The sequence below is a fragment of the Tenrec ecaudatus genome, chromosome 3 (genome assembly GCF_050624435.1).
Source record: "Tenrec ecaudatus isolate mTenEca1 chromosome 3, mTenEca1.hap1, whole genome shotgun sequence".
In the NCBI taxonomy this organism is placed as follows: domain Eukaryota; kingdom Metazoa; phylum Chordata; class Mammalia; order Afrosoricida; family Tenrecidae; genus Tenrec; species Tenrec ecaudatus.
In genome coordinates, this window is record NC_134532.1 from 135,136,380 (window position 1) to 135,151,372 (window position 14,993).

A 14,993-nucleotide genomic window follows, 5' to 3' on the forward strand; every position below is an offset into this window, starting at 1 on the left:
TACATCATCGTCATCTCTGTTGCTATGTTTGAGTATAATGCTGTCAGTACTGTGTCAATCCACCTCCCTGAGGGTTTTCCTAAATAAACATTGCTTTAAACCCTACTTAAAAAGAAAAACAAAATAGGCGTCCTATCACTTCCAGATTTCAAGACCTATTACACAGACACAGAAGTCAAAATAGATTGGTATTGGTACAGTGACAGATATATAGACCAATAAATCAGAATAGAGAATTTAGATATAAAAACCAGCACCTACAGTTACCTGGATTTTTACAAAAAGCTATAACATATTAAATGTGGAAGAGAGGGTCTTTGCAAAATTGTATCTTCATCTACAAAGAATGAAACAGGACCCTTACCTCACACCATATACAAAGATGAAATCAAGATGGACTGAAGTCATAAATCTAAATATTAGAACTTTGAAAATCACCCATGGAAAAAAGAATAAATTTAGGGTCTGATACAAGGCATAAGCTGACTACCAAACATAATGAAATATACTAATACTATAGAAGACAAAATGGATGGCTGTGCCCTTCTAAAATGATGATATTTATGTTTACAAAAGACTTCTCATAGATTGGGGGGAAATTTTGGTAATGATACTTCATATAAGTGACTAATCTATAAAATCTATAGAAAATTTAACACCTCAGTAAGAAAAACTTGAAAAACTCAATTAAAAATGAGCAGTTGGCATGAATAGATCATTCAACCAAGATGACATCTGGTCAACAATCTTGAAAAATTTCTCAAAATCACTAGCTATAAGAGAAAGGCAAATTAAAATGATGAGATGCCATCATCGGATACGTCACACTGGCACTGATAGAAAAACAAAAGAGAAAATAGCAAATGCTGGAGAGGAGATGGAGAGTTTGGAGCCTGCATTCACTACTAGTGGGATTTGTAAAATTGTGCAACTCCCATGGAAGGCATTATAACACTTCCTATAACAAGCAAGAATAAAAACACTAAATGACCCATCAACCTCTCTACTGGGTATATACCTAAAAAAAATTAAAATGCAAAATAAAACATAAAAAGATATATGCACAAGTCCTGTTTATCACAGTGCTTTCCACAAAGGCAAAAACATGGAAGCAAGCAAGTACTTGTGGAGGAAGCAATAAATAAACTTAGGTACATACATACAATGGAATGTTATGCATACTTACAGTGATGAAACAGTCAAGGACACCATGACATGAACAAATCTGAAAGATATGATGCTCAGCAATGTTAGTCAAGTTCATAAAAACAAATACTGTATGAGACCACTATTATAAAAACATTTTTCAAGAAAAATAATTTTTTACACCCAAAGAAGTAGATTTTGATGTTTATAGGAAGACCAAGGAGGGTGGTAATGAAGAGAGGAAAGGAGGCAGAAAACAAATTTTAATAAAAGAAAGATACAAACAGATATACGTGGAGAGTGACACACGTAGACCTACCTAGGCACAGATAAAAGGAAAATGATAGAAAGTAACATAGATAGATACATATATTTATAGATGATAAATGAATAAAATAGCATAACCTTTCCCTCATTTAAAAATCACCAGAGGAAAAATATTGCTATAAAATTATAGAAATTTTATTAAAATATGAAGCTATTTTTATCAACTTTTCATCCACCTATCTTTGTACTTTCTTTAAAAAATTATTTGTGAATTGGGTGAAGGCTTACAGAGAAGATCATGAGCTTCACATTCAATAATGCATATACATTTGTTCCATATTTTGGAACAAAAAAGCACACATTTTTATCAGAAAGTGACATTTCTTCCTTGAAAATCTGATATAGATTGAGAATACGTGCAAAGATTTTTATCTTTTTTTTTTATAGGGGAGAGCGCGAACGCAGTCCCCCACTACCACAAATTATGCAGTTGAGTTTCCTACATTTGGGGAAATCGCAGGGGTCAGCACATCCGGAGTGCAATGGATAAGCCTCGCCCTGGGAAAACCACCTTCGTGATCATGGTATCTCCCCTGCCAGGTAAGTGTGCAAAGATTTTTAGTAAAAGAAATCATTTAACCAGCATACCAAACTCAAATCAAGTGGTTTGCTATCATTGGCAACTTGCATTGATTTTCTCGTTTAATTTTCTTACATTAACCCAATGAAATAGGTCAAACATTTTCTACGATTACAATTAAGGAAACAGCAGTTCAAAGAGATGTGAAGCTGGTCCCATGTCACTTTGATGGTTATTTTGTGTCAACCTATCAATCAGGTCCCAATCTGATAATGGTCTCCCTGCAGGGTGTGACCTCTTGGTTGTGACAGTCTCTCCAGGGTGGCCAGGTGGCCTGACATCCCTGGACTCTATGGGCGCCCTGCCATGCTCTGCAGACCTTGCCTCTACACCCACCAGCCTGGGATCATCGCCTAGCCTGCCACTTGGTCCTGCTCCATCAGCCAGCAGCTGCCTGAGTCTGAGCACCTCCAGCAAAGCACCTGACCCCTGGGGCTGGTCTGGGTTTGGTCTGGGCTGGGCTGCTTTCTTGATAGAAACTTCTTTCTTATACATTATGAGTGTCCTGGTTTTGTTTCTCTAGAAAATTCAGGCTAACACATTACGCAGCCAGGAATTCACCAAGTAGGGATTCAAAATGTAAAGGCTTCAGGCTCCGCAAACTCCAGGAGACAGCACCCAGCTCCTTTAGTGATCTCTTCATGCTTTTTGCACTCCATCTAGAGTGGGTGGGAGAAGGGCAAAAGATCCCCACTCTCTCCAAGGAAAGCTTTCACCTTATCCCCTCTCCTTCCCTCTTCCTCTGCCCCCACTCTCCCCTCTCATTTCCTCCCCTTTTCAAACTGGGAGGTGACTCCTAGCTTCACAGTTTCTACATCTGTCTAGCATGGATCCGTGACCCCGCTCTGACCCCGCTCATGTCTTTACACTTAGTTGACATCTATTCAAGTGTTCTCAGCCTTTGGAACCTCCGCCTATTATGAGACAATAGAAACTGTTTATAATTCTGTTTTATTGCCTATTGCCACCACGGACTATCAATACAGGTAGATATTGGATTTCACAATCTGAGACTGAGGGAGCTAACATTTTAGAGTAGCATGTCGAATCAACTATGGCAATGTTCCAAATTTTCATGACAGCTACTGAGATCCTAAAGTGTGGTCACTGAAACTGTGGAATTAATGTCTATTTGTATTTAATTTAAACAAATCTAATTGTAGACAATGACATATAGTTAGTGGCTACCATATGGGAAAGTCCAGATTTGGAGAAAAACTCAGTAACCCTCAATTTTCTGTGATAAGAGAAATTATATATATGTGGGAAGGATACTCAGATGGATTAGTTCAATGTGCCCACAGGGAAAAAGGGCAACTATTTTTTAATTCCTTATCCACTTCTAAGCTTCAAAGCAAAGATTAATTTAATTAGCATGATGGAGAAGATATCAAATTTTTCAGACACTCAAAAATTATGATGAAAAAAACTGTCTTCTGAAGAATGAAAGACTAGACTGAAAGAGATGCCTGTACAGATGGCGAAGTCGCCCCACGAGTTCCCAATGATCTTATTTATATTTAAAAAAATAAAGAGATATGTAGCTTGTGCAATGTCACTCACTGTGATGGCTGTTTTGTGCCAAATTATTAATCAATCAATCTGATAACTGTCTCCTTGCGGGTGGCGGGGGTGTGGGGGTGGCCTATACTTGGTTAGAAAAACCAGCCATTGAAATCTCCATGGAACACAATCTACTCTGAAACGCTGGGGGTCACTATGAGTCAACATCAATGTGATGGCAACATTTAGAAATTACATTTTGCAGTAAGTAAAAAACTATGAAGTGAATGTTCTGTTTTTTAAAATACTGTTAAATAAGATCGTTGAGAACAGCCCTGCTGTGAACTCATGTTGTAACGTCACCATTCTTATAGAGACATCTCTTTCAGTCCACTCTTTTATTTTAAGAAGGCGGGTGCTTGTAGTTTTTCTTTCAATCATAATTTTTGAGTGTATGAAATGTTTGATCCCTTCTCTGTCATGCTAATTAAATTAATCTTCCCTTTGAAGCTTGGAAGTGGAAAAAGAATTAAAAGGTATTTCCCCATGTTTATAAGGACATTTGCAAATGGCCAGGGGCTCTTTAGAAACTAGTTCTGACTTTGCAACACCACAACTTGGTTGTCTGTAAAAGGCTGATTTCAATCTGCCACAGCAGATCCTTTTACAGTCTGGGACCTCGGGATGTTCTGCTCTTTGGAAACATTGCTAGTAGAACAAAAATGGATAACGCCGAGCACATTGTGTCCCTTGTTTTTCTTCGCTACCCTTTAATGATGCTTAGAATACATTACAGCCTCGGTGCGCCAAGTTCTCCTTCTTGGCACTTCCTTCCTAAAATATTCCCAAGGCCAAGATGCCCCTCTGAAGGAAAATATTCCAAGAGAGTTACAGTGAATTTGAGAAAGGGGGGGGGGGGGAATGGACTTTGGGAAAGTGTAGCTAATCTGAAAGCAAATGTCCTTTAGAATATATCTCACTGTCACAATGCAACAGAGACGTATGGAACCGGCCACTGCCACCTTCTAATAAGATCAAGAAAGTGGGGGCCTCAGAGCATATGAGGGTCCTTGAAATGCAAGACATTTAATTGTTGGTTTGGGATACAGACCCACGTGGCAGAGCATATTTTCTCCCAAAGCCTTTATGTTTACTGACATGCATGGTAGTCCACACCCTCCAAGATTATGCATGTGTTTCTTTAAATCTTTTTTATATGTACAAAGATACACTCAGCAGATACATCTTGAGTCTGTTTGAGGCGACAAGAAAGATGATGATGGAGCCAAACTCTGGCCTGTCTAGCAGTTACAGCAGCTATGTGTTTTGCTGCACTGGGGTATCTGATGAGCAGAGGCTCAATGATCACAGAGACCTAGGGCAACAGTACTGGTTACAGAGACAGGCCAGCATGTCACTTGGCCATGCATTACATTTGTGTGATATAATCATGTCCTCAGCCCTGGGCTTGATATGCATGCTTAGGAAACCACATGGTTAAATACTGCTTGGGAAACTTGTGAACCTTCTCAAAGCGTCCTTATATTGCCATCACTTGTAGAGACTTCCTTACTTCTAACCAATGGAATGTCTATATGTCTGCTAGTTTCCATTCCTAAATGCATAAAATCACACACACGAATGCCAGTTGTGGTTGATTTTCTTTTTAATACATATCCGGAATAATCTAATTCTGTTTTCCTTTAATGCTGATAACGCTTCAGATTTTGTATTTTGTTTTTCTATACTCTAACCTCTTGCTCTCTTTTTTCCCTAGGGGTACCCAATAATCACCTTTGGACAGGCAAGAACGTCTTCCACTACTAACCCTCCGCCCCCCAGAATCACTCTGGGCCCCAAAGTGTTAATTCTGGGAACAGGCACTCTGAGGTCAACCACCATCCAGCTGGCAGGAAATGCTTACAGATCAGGGGTCTTCATCCCAGAGAGCTTCTAGGGGCCCTTGGACCCCACACCCACCGCCTCACCCCTCCACCCCTGACTCCATGAGCTCTTCAGCTGGCAAAGGGTGCTGACTCTTACTAGAGTCCCTGCCCCTCACAGTTCTCTCCATTTTTAGTTAGTTTTTCTTTGTTTGCTTCCCTTTCTTCTCCCTCCCTTGTTTGTAGCCTTTCTGCTATTTTACTTTTCTGTTTATTCTCTTTCCAATTTTCCATCCTTTTCCTTTTCGCTTAGGTACTTTATTTACGATGGCTTTTCTGTTTCTTTTCTCCCTCTCCTTCGGTTTGCTTTCACCATTAAAATAAAATTTAAATCATTTATTAGGGGCTCATACAGCTCTTCTCACAATCCATGCATGCAGCAATTGTGTAAAGCGCATTTGTACATTCATTGCCCTGCTTGCACCACTTATCTGTCGGTTCCATTCTGCGGTGACTTATATGTTGCTGTGATGCGGGAAGCTACGTCACCGGTCTTTCAATCACCAGCAGGGTCACCCGAGGTGAGCAGGTGTCAGCTGAGCCTTCGGAGTGTGAACGGACAACGAAGAAGGAATACACTGCCCGAGTCTGAGGAACCAGCCACCGAACAACTTAGAAATAGCAGGGCACATTGTCAGACATAGCGCCAGAAAACGAGACCCTCGGGCTGGAGGGCACTCAAAACACAACTGAAAGGAGCTGCCTTCTTAAAGTAGAGCAGACCGCACTGACGTGCCTGGAGCAAGCTTTGGGGCCCTTCCTTTCCTGATGGGGCACGACTCAAAATGAGAAGAAGCTACTGAAAACATCTACTAATATTGGAACTTGAAGTGTAGCAAGTATGAACCTAGGAAAAGTATAAATCTTCAGAAATAAAGTTGCATGAATAAAGATCAGTAGCCTAGACATTAGTGTGCTGGGATGAAGAGGTACTGGCTATTCTGAATCTGACTTTTATGTGGTTTACTATGCCCAGAATGACAACCTCAAGAGAAATGACATCACATTTATCATCAAAAAGGACATATGAAGGACATCTTGAAATACAATGCTGTCTGTGATGGGATAGTATCTATCTGCCTACAAGAAAATCCAATCAATATAAGTATTATTCAGATTTATACATCTACTACTGGAGTTGGTGAAGAAGAAATGGAAGAATTTAACCTACTTCTTTAGTTTGAAATTGATCAAATATGCAAGCAAGATGCTTTGATCACAGGTGATGACTGGAAATGCGCAAGTTGGGAACAAACAAAGTATCTGGTTAGGAGTTTGAAAATATGAGCTTGTTACAGGAATGAAGCTGGAGACTGCATGATAACATTTTTCAAGACCAATGCCTTTTTCACTGCAAATACATTTTTTCAACAACATAAATAATAACTGCAGTCACTTCGCAAGACGTAATCCAATTGGCTACTTCTGTGAGAAGAGACGGTGAAGACACTCATCGCAATACTCATAAGCTTAAGCTAGGTTAGTTGTCAACTGTGGAACAGACCATCAATTGCTCACTCAGAAGTTCAGGTTGAAGTTGAAGAAAATTAAAGCAAGTCCATGAGAACCAAAATATGACCTTGAGTCTATCCCGCTAGATTTAACGCACTGAACATTAATGACATATCTGATGAGTTGTGGGAGAACATCAAGAGCGCCGTACATGAAGAAAGCAAAAGATCATTAAAAATAAATAAAAGATCAAAGTGAATGTCAAAAGAGACTCCAAAACTTGCTCTTGAACATCATGAGTGCAACAGTGAAATCTACAAAGACCTCAAATCAGAAAGCCAAAATGGAAGCACACACTCAGTGCATCTCAAGCTGAAAGAAATGAGGGAAACAATTCAAATCTTGGGTTTGAATATTGAAGATTTCTATGGCTAAAATGCCGAATGATGCGGGAAGCTCGAGACGCACTGAGCTTGTTCTTCTTTTGTGGCTTTCTAACTCTTGGTCTTTGCACATTTCATGATAACTCTTCACTTTGTCTTCAGGAGCTGCCCTTTGAAATGTTCTGTTCTAATGTTAATTATGTTCCAATATTTTGTCTTTATATTAAAAAAAATCTCACTGCCATCAAGTTGATTCTGACTCATAGCAACCCTATAGGACAGGGTGGAATTGCCTTTGTGGATTTCTGAGACTAACTCCTTAAAGGAGTAGAAAGCCTGGTCTTTCTCCCTCAGAGAGCCTGGTGGTTGTGAACTGCTGACCTTGAAAAGCTTGGTTTTTCTCTTGTGGAGCAGCTGGTGTTTTTGAACTGCTGAATTATGATTTACCTATGTGATAAATATAGGTTATATTTATTTATAAAGCGATGTTACAAGACGACGGCTTTTTTCTTTCTGAAGTATAAACCCTTAAAAATTGTGGATTTACTGGGGATATGTGTTCATTATTAATTATTTTGTGGGGGCTCTTATAGCACTTATAACAATCCATACATCAATTATATCAAGCACACTTGTACATATGTTGCCATGATAATTCCCAAAACATTTTCTTTCTACTGAGTCCTTCACATCAACTCTTCTTTTTATCCCTCCTTCCCCCACCCTCCTACCCTCGTGAATCCTTGATCAATGATGTATTATTATTGTTATTTCATATCTTGCACCATCTATTGTCTCCCCTCATCCATATTTCTATTATTTGTCCCTCTCGGCTGGGGTGGGGTGAGGTGGTTATATAACCAACCTTGTGATCAGTTCCCCCTTTCTCCCCCAACCCCTCTACTTCCTCCTTCCCTCACGATATCACTGACTACCATTACTTTTCCTGAAGGGTTTATCTGTCCCAGATTCCATGTGTTGAGAGCTCTTATCTGTACCAATGTGTGTACTCTGGCCCAGCCGGATATGTAAGGTAGAACTGGTCACGCTAGTACAGGGGAGGAAGCATTGAAGAACTAGAACAATGTTGTGTGTTTCTTTGGTGTAATACTGCACCCTGGATGACTCGTCCCTTCCTTGTGACCCTTCTGTGAGGGATGTCCAATAGTCTATGGATGGGCTGTGGGTCTCCATGGGTTTACTTTTTGCTTTTGTTTTTTGTCATTTTGTTTTGGATTTGGGGATTTTGCTTATATTGTTATTTCTTCAGTATAATACGAATGGAAAAGGCAACAGTCATAAAAATTTGTGGTTGAAAAAACATGGCTCTATTTGTCTTCTATATACCTGAAAGTGAAATTCAGTTCCAACACTGATAGATATTGGCAAAATAAGTCTTGAGACTTTACAGGAAGATGGAACCCAGGACCACTTATAAACATTGGGTTCGGATCTTTAGACAGAAGGGCTGAGAAGAAATTGGTCAAAATCAAGGATCGGATTTAGAGCTTAAGATTCAAAGAGACTCTTCAGAAACAAACAAACAAACCAATGGTTTTGCAGACCAATCTCATCTGTACACGGGTAAGCTAAAAAGTGTAAGAAGTACAGAACAGAAAAAGTAGCTTAGACTGACAAAGCAGAAACCTACTCACCATTCACTAGACTAGATTAACAAACACATGTAAAGCCAGCCGCAAACTAAACTAGAGCCAATCCATTCCTCAGGGACTCAGAACCTGTAAAGTGTACAGTCATAACACCACCTTTTTTGTTTATTTTTAAGGGGAGGGGTGTGACTACTGCTTTATCTGAAGAACTTCATTCTTTAAAATGATGGAAATCAAAGGGTTTGTTATTTGAAATTATATCCATAAAATGAAGCATCCCACTCTGGCTGGAGGTACTTTGACACAGAAAAAGGGTCTAAAATTCCAATCTAGGTGCCGGGGTTCCAATAACATGTTTCTGGACGTTTCACATCCTTCTAAGCTTTGTAGCTACTGAAGACACGGGTAACCATTCACAGTCCAAAGCTGGGGTTCACCCCTGCCTAGATCCCTGCTTTGTTTTGAGCCCCTCCACCAACTGTTCCACTTCATATCCCCTAACTCTACCCTTGCTTATGACCATATAGATCAGAGTATAGGATCATTCTATCTTTTTCCTTGTTCCCAGAAATGCCCCACAGTCTATAGACCTGCTGTCTCCGTCATGACGACGGGCTGTTAAACTGAGTGACAGACAAAAGTTCTGCTTCCCTTTGCTCTTCCCTTAGGTTAATTTACTAGGACACTTTTTAATCCATTTCCTTCAGCAAGATAGGACAGAAGCCTATGAAGAAAGGCCAGGTCACTTAAAGGACAGTGTCACTTGGGGACAAAGTAAGAGCCCTCTTATTGGAACCTGGAAATTATATTAAGAAAATACTAAGGTTACCTGGGTTTTAGTGCTAAACTTCAGTGTTGATCTGCCACTGCCTACGTACCTCATGCTTCCGGTTCAGATTTAGTTACTCTCAGTATATAAAGATGGGGTGAGGATACCCAAAATATCTCCAATGCCACATTTCAACTTTTCAACTCCACATTTGGACAGAGTAGAATGACCCCACAGGGTTTCAAAGGTTGTAAATCTTTGTGGGAGCAGATGGCCCTAGATCAGAGTTTGAACTGCTGATCTTTGGTGAGCGCTTGACCACCAGAGTTTGTTAAAATTAGAATGACCGCCCACTATCATCGAGTATCTTTTAACTCTGTAGAGGGATTCTGAGACTATAAATCTTTATGGGAGCAGAGAGCTTCATTTTTTTCCCCTCAGAGTGGCTGCTGGGTTTGAACTCCAGACATGGTGGTTACTAGCCCAATAATTAACCCAGAGCATTAGCAGGGATCCCTGGAGAAAGAACCCAGTAAAAACCCATTGCTATCGAGACAATCTGATGCATAGTCCCTGGGAAAGGACGGCATGCTTGGTAACGTGTAAGGAAGACCCTTGATGAGATAGATTGACACAGTGGCTGCAACCATGGGCTCAAACACAAAATTCTGAGGATGGTGCAGGACCAAGCAGTGTTTCATTTTACGTACCTAGAGTTGCTATGAGTCTGAACCAAGCCAACACCTAATAACATATGGCAGAGTAGAATGGCTCCCTAGGATTTCTGTTAAGAGAACAGAAATTCTCCCCTTTCCCTATCAAAGTAGCTAGGTTGCTGGGTTTGAACTACTGACTTTCTTTCTAAGAAGATAGGCATGGTTGAGACCCAACTCTGGGGAACAAATAAGAAAGGCCGTGATGTAAACTCAAGGACAAAGCTCACGGTCCCTGGCTAGGGATTTTTCTGGGAGCATCACACATGCAGATGCCTGAGAATGAAATTCTCCCCACAGAGCTTTCCTCACCTCTTCAGAGGAGAGAGTGTTTAGTGAGGAGAAGGCGGGAAAGAGCAGGAGTGAGTGGCAGCCAATGGCAAATCCCAAAATAGTAAAAGTAACTAATAATAATGCGCTCAGCAAATTCAAAGTTTCATGCTGCTGTTGAGACAGTGAAAATTGGTAGAAACGTATTAAGTCAACGTGATTGGTGATCTTTAGATTTTACACTATTTTTATGACAACCCGAGTGCCCTATAGGAATTGAGTCTCTTCTTTTTTGCTTTCAGCATCTGAACCCTAATCAGAGGAGAGAGTTGAGAACACCATGTTGACTTGTCCATTCTCTAGAGAATTTACTTCCAAGCAGTGATGAGTGGATCTCTGTGAGAACACGCTGTTATTTTCATCTCTGACTGAGCACTTCCATTCTGTTACTGCTCCTTTCAGGGAAAGAAAAATTCCCCTTAGTTATTTTAGTCTAACCCTTTCCAAAACTTCTAATAAAAACCTTAAAGCCTGCTTGACTTCTGGGAAATTCCAATCTAGTTAATAATGTATAACGCATTGTGACCTTGAGGCATGGTTCCCTACAAGGTAGCTTTTCTTTTTCTTTTTTTCTTTTTTTTTTTTTAAGCAAAAGGGAAGAAATTTATTGGAGCCCATACAGGAAACCCTAGAGGAGGCCCAGCGTACCCTACTGTGTCATACCATTCACTGTACCCCCATGTCACAGAGGGACTCCCCTTGAACCAAGCCCCAAAGGCCCAGGACTGGCTGGAGGTGGGGACTACAAGGTAGCTTTTCATGTGAACGATTTTATAACAAAAAAGGAAAGAGCACCTGGGTGCATCTCCCAGTTTGTGCCGTGGGCCAGGTGGGGAACCCAATCTGACCCCGCAGAGCTCACTTTCTGATCTTGTGGTTTCAGTCATGTGTGCAGTATCCCAGGCCACCGGAAAATTGTACATTCCCAACAAACTCACAAGAACCAGAGCCCCTGACTCTTTTTCTATGGCACAAATAATGCAGAAAATGTCCCCAACACCCTCTTTCCCCATTATACAGATACACACACACACACACACACACACACACACACACACACCATTGCTAATCACCACAGTAAAAATGGAGAGGGGAAAATACTCAGGAAAAGGGGGACGTGAAGAGTAAAGATAAAGGGGTGATTATTAATAAGGGTTCTTTTCTAAGGCATTTCTAAAGCAGTAGCTTTCAAACTGTGTTGACTGCAGCCAACAGTAAGGAGACTCTGTACATGATGTCCTGAGGATGCATGCTTCTGTGTTTTTCATTTCTGTACATATGTCTGCAAAGTTAGATTAAATTTTACAGAATGCAAAATATGATTTACTTTGATTGTTTTCTATTTAAAATGCCCTGGTTAGGATTCACTAACTAATGTGACCTACTGAATAGGTGGCAACTTAAAATTTTAAAATAATGTTTTCAAGAGTAATATTTGTAGATCACTTATTATAAATCTTTATCTCAGAGAATAATCCAAAACAGATTTTGTTTTCTAGTGCCATTCTTTTTGTGTTCAAGTAATCTACTCAAGCTACTATCGAGCAGTATGTCTACCTCATCCTGGACTCCAAGACCTGGAAGTCAATGCAGACCTGACTATCTGAAAATTAACATCAGACACTTCTTTGAATCTGGTGGTCAACTTCTGAACCTCTCTCTCTTTCTTTGGGAACACTGGTTAGGTGAGGTCATTTTAGGAACCAGTTGAAAATACCTTGCATAGAATATTGACTCAGCTGATATCTCCATAGACCCTGATGGGACTGAGAAAAGATATAGCATCTGGGGTCTTAAAGGCTTGAAGATAAACAAGCGGCCATCTAGCTCAGAAGCAACAAAGCGTGGAAGAAGCACACCAGCCTGTGTGAACACAAGGTGTCAAGGGCTCAGGTATCAGGCATCATCGGAACAAAAAATCTTACCACAGTGAATGAGCGTGGGAGTGCGGAGTGGAAACCCAAAACCCATTTGTAGGCCACTGGAGATCCCCATACAGAGGGTCTTGGGGAGGAGATGAGACAGTCAGGGTGTGATGTAGCAACGATGAAAAATACAACTTTCCTCTAGTTCCTAAATGCTTCCTCCCCCCACCTCACTCTCATGATCCGAATCCTTCCTTGCAATTCTGGCTAGACCAGAGGATGTACACTGGTACAGATGGGAACTGGAAACACAGGGAAGCCAGGGAGGATGGTCCCCCCAGGACCAGTGGTGTGAGTGGCAATACTGGGATGGCATTGGGAGGGTGGGTTGGAAAGGGGGAAACTATTTCAAGGATCTACATGTGACCTCCTCCCTGGGGGACATACAACAGAAAAGGGGGGAGGAAGGGAGACGTGGGGCAGAGCAAGATATGACAAAATAATAATTTATAAATTATCAAGGGTTCAAGAGGGAGGGGAAAAAAGGAGGATGTGATGCCAGGGCCTTGGGTGAAGAGCAAATGTTTTGAGAATGATAAGGGCAATGAATTACAAATGTGCTTTATACAATTGATGTATGCATGGATTGTGATAGGAGTTGTATGAGCCCCTAATAAAATGATTTTTAAAATGTAATGGAAAAATGCAGGCAAGTTAAATATATTCTGGCAAGTTGATAAAATGAAATACAACTACATAAAGAAATAATGATAGAGATGTGTTCTGGGTGCCAATATTCAAGCTTATGTGAAAAAGAGTAAGATGAGAACATTGTGTCCTTATGATAGACTTGATGTTAAAGGCACCCTGATGCGCTTGTATGAGCGCAGAATACTCTGGGACTTTCCATGTGATATTAGTAATAGAAATTGCCTCTAGAGAACAAAACTGGAAGAGTAGGAGTCTGAGATGATGGAGATTTAATAACTGGGGATACCACTTCATAGTGTTTGAAGTTTTTGTGTATGTACATAGATTACTTTTTCCATTAAAAAATAACCAGCTATTTTCCCCCAACCATTTACAAGCTCATTAGGATAAAGGGAATTTCCTCATAGGCAATCACATAAATAAATGTTTATTATAACACAAAAATGTTTCTCTCTCATTTACAGATGTTGTATAGTTTACATAGAGTTTCACATCCATTGCCTGAACTAGTGCTCAGAATAGCTCTCTTGAAATAGGTGAGACAGGTACTGTAAGCTGCAGTTCATACGTTAGAAAACAGGACCAAACTAAAAGGAAGCTTAAAAGAGGTAAAAACAAACAAACAAAAACCTGGGCATGTTTTAATAAGTAAACGGGTTTAGGTTAATTTGCATACCTGTGATGTAGCAAAAAGCCTGGATGTTATGGTTTTAGGAGTTAGCAAGTTGTTTCTGAAGAAAATATCTTTGAAGTCCTCATTGTATTCCTGGTCATGTTGCTCTCTTAACTAACAAAGCCCTTGCACGAAGAAGGAAGCAGACAGGAAAACGCCGACTGGAATTTCTTGTGTGTGAGTATACCTGAATATAAATTGTCAACTCCAAACTAGCTAAATTAATATTAAAGAAGTTTCCTTCATAACTCCATTATAGAGATATTACCTTTCATTTAGAAAAAGAAGTAAGGTGGTGAAAGAGGGAACTTACAAATCATCACCATTCAATCATATTTTAAAATATCCTATCGATTATGGTTTTTGTACCTCCCACTTTGCCTGGAAGAACTCCCAATGATACTTCCTGTCCCAGTGTAATACCTGCCACACTCTCCCTCACTCACTGCCCTCCAGTCGATGCTGATTGACAGCGACCTAAAGGACAGGGTAGCATTGCCCCTGTGTTTCCCAAGACTATACCTCTTTGCAAGAATAGAAAGGCCTGTCTTTATCCCTACAAACTAGTTGGGGGATAAATTATATTTCACCCTATTAAATAAATAGCATGCTTTGTTATGAAATACTTTTGCTTGTGGTGTAGAACTAATGAATTCCTAGAACAAGGGATTCACTTGTTTATGCAGAAGCTGAAGGTCCTGTTAGATTGCAGCAGCAGCATGCCTCTCAAAAAGTGATGGCAAGCAGCTGCGATCACGTAGCAGAGTCCTGAACTGAGACTTGACCTCAAGCTCAACACGTGCGCCTTCCCCTAGGAGCCTCTCATTGCTTGGTTCATATTTAGGGAAGCTCTGTTATACACAAGGCACTATTCTAAGCAGCACTTCAAATTTATAGTTGTAGCGACTGTGTGCTGGGTTTCCAGGGGCTTGCAGAGATGGATTGCAGAGATGTAGCTTTTTATGGTCTACACCAGTCTCAGAACTCC

The 14,993-nt window shown here is 40.4% G+C and overlaps 1 non-coding gene across 1 annotated transcript; it reads right to left on the bottom strand.

Annotated features, from left to right (window-relative positions):
- Nucleotides 1–1,857: 1,857 nt before the first annotated feature.
- LOC142444131 (U1 spliceosomal RNA) lies at nt 1,858–2,021 on the bottom strand. The gene has a single exon (XR_012783794.1). It is a non-coding gene; the product is annotated as a U1 spliceosomal RNA (small nuclear RNA).
- Between the last annotated feature and the right edge of the window lie 12,972 nt (nt 2,022–14,993).